The sequence below is a fragment of the Montipora capricornis genome, chromosome 3, assembly GCF_036669925.1.
Source record: "Montipora capricornis isolate CH-2021 chromosome 3, ASM3666992v2, whole genome shotgun sequence".
Taxonomy (NCBI): Eukaryota; Metazoa; Cnidaria; class Anthozoa; order Scleractinia; family Acroporidae; genus Montipora; species Montipora capricornis.
The window spans coordinates 64,873,412-64,875,911 of record NC_090885.1 but is presented as its reverse complement, the minus strand read 5'-3'; the positions used below and the strand labels follow the sequence as shown (position 1 = coordinate 64,875,911).

The 2,500-nt window shown below is 39.8% G+C and overlaps 1 protein-coding gene across 1 annotated transcript in view; it reads left to right on the top strand.

The window, feature by feature from the left end:
• LOC138043718 (uncharacterized) overlaps nucleotides 1-2,500 on the top strand; it is a 16,331-nt gene that overhangs the window by 176 nt on the left and 13,655 nt on the right. The gene's annotated exons all lie outside the window — the stretch shown is intronic.

Below are 2,500 nucleotides of genomic sequence, written 5' to 3'. Positions count from 1 at the left end.
ATTGGCAGGAGACTGGGTACGTTCTGCGCCTCTCGAGATACTCGGGTTTCAGGTCGGTAATGCTTACCAAAACAGGGGTATTTTTGCGCGGTTTAAAACTATCCGGAGAAAGTAGATCTTAGTAAGTACTTCTGGTATCCAAAAACAAAATTGGGGGTAAACCATGCATTTTTGAGAGATAATTAAGCTTCAATTTGTCAAAGAACGCCATACATTACTTTGTATTTTAACGCATGTTACGAATATTATCCATCAAATATATTTGAAAAATGCGTGGTTACTCCCTATTTTCTTTTTGGATTTGAATAACACTTGTTAAGATCTACGTTTCCCGTATAATCATAAACTGAGGCAAAAATACCTTTGAATTAGCAGGCACCGTCCTTAAATCAGTGACGGATGAGGAAAATGGCGTATTTTAGTGTTTGCCAAACTTTATGATCCTTGACTTGATTTTGGGGAATGGAGAAGGAAAGCGACTACAGTATGTTGACTAGTATCCAATCCTCAGGTTAAAACTGCTATAATTTCTTTCCGTGCAACGTTTCGTGCAACTTGTCTCGCGATGTTTTGACCTTGAATCACAGGCAGCCCAAGCTCGGTATACGATTTATAGCCTTTGCATGGGAAAACTTTGAGCTTATACATGCTAAAATAAGCTGTAAATGTAGACATAAACTTCACTTACCTCTACGTACGTTTCCTCATAAAGGGAAAATGACAACTAACGGCATCGTAAAATTTCGGAAGCCACAAACCCGTCTAAAACGGACACAAATTTGCCCTCCGATTGCACAGAACAGACGAGGACAACTGTACGTAGAGGTCAGTGAAGTTTATTCTACATTTACGGCATACGTGAGGAGAATTCTGTATAAACTGGCCTAATTACTGAGATATCTCCTTTTTATAGTTGTAAATATGTTTAATTCTTTGTTTTTGTTATTGTTTTTGTTTTGATCATCTGTGTAATTGAACTTGGGTAAATAAATGAATAAAATGATATAATTTCATAACACCCAAAATGCCAAAAAGTACAATGAAACTTTGCAATAACCTCTTAAAACTGTTAAACCGTAAGAAGAAATACAGCGAAAGGAAAGAGAAGCATGGCTGGACCAGGGATGGACTCAATTGGACAAGACTGAAATGGATTCCGATTGCATTTGGGTAATCTTGAAAAAATCGGCTCGATCTTTCTCAAGTTTATGGCAAATCGCCTGGATAAAGGTCGTTTTTGCTCAGAGCCATCTTGTTTGTGATGTAACTGTCATTTTATCAGTAAAGGAATTCCACGTTACCATTTTCGAGTTTTAAACTCGTGATTAACAAACATTTCCCCTAAACCCCCTAAAATAACGTGACATAGTCCCCTCAAACATAATTTTCGAATTCGGCAGGGAAGCGCTTTGCTCTTGCAAAGTACTTTGGCATTAGAATTTGGAAAATATAAAAACGACTTAGGAAACGAGCATCGTGAACAATTTGAGAATTCCGTTCTAACTTCTGCTTCCGATTTTGAGCAAAGTGTGCGGTGTGAAAGCAACACATGGAAACTAATTCCGCTGGATAAATCAATGAAGAAAGTTTCAATTGAGTTGTATCAAAATAGCATGACACTACACTCGGGTCAATTAAAGTTAACGATAAGAAATTAATCACGATTGCAGCTTATACAACGATTTCCGCACAGGTCCCGACTTCATTATGCATATATACGCTCCTTTGTTCTAAGAAAACAATAGCAGTAGAAATAGACGTTCTTCAAGTTGGGACTGTAGCGCTTTGTTCTCGAAAGGGTGTTTTCACTCACATGATCAGTAACCTTGTTTTTCCACCGAAACGAAAGAAATCGTTGGAGCTCAGTTTGGTACACCAACATGGCCGCCGTTCTATTGTTTGGGAACACCAACATGCCCGCGATGACGTCACGTGAAAAAATATTCTCTACTTGCACAAATCCCATGATACACCTCTTTTATCCCCCTCCCGCGGTCCCTTACACTTGGGTTATAGTATACCGTGTTAACCAGCGGTCACACGTTAAGAAGATTACCGTGGCGGGAAATTTAATCACAACTTCATCAACATCGTGATTGGCTCTTGTACCTCGGGCATCAAAACACCCTTCCAACTTACCACGTTAAAGGCCCACCTTTCACCGACAGGTTTTTCGACCGTCTGTTTTTGTTATGAAAATTCGCACTTCTTATCATAGCGATATAATTGGATGAATTTCAGCTTCGGGCGGCACGCAATGCCTGTCGGTTGAAGGTGGGCCTTTAAATGTCATTGGCACTTCGTCTGATTTTGTTGACGTATCCATGGAAATATACCACGGGAAATTAACCTTGGGAAATGTCGGTCACACGCAATAAATGCAGTTTCTCGTGGTAAAAGTGTCCCGTGTAACCGCACCGCCAAGTCTGCAATCAGGTATAAATAATCTATGGCTAATGATGTAGCGCTGAATGCCTCTTTTGGGGGCCTTATTACCTCG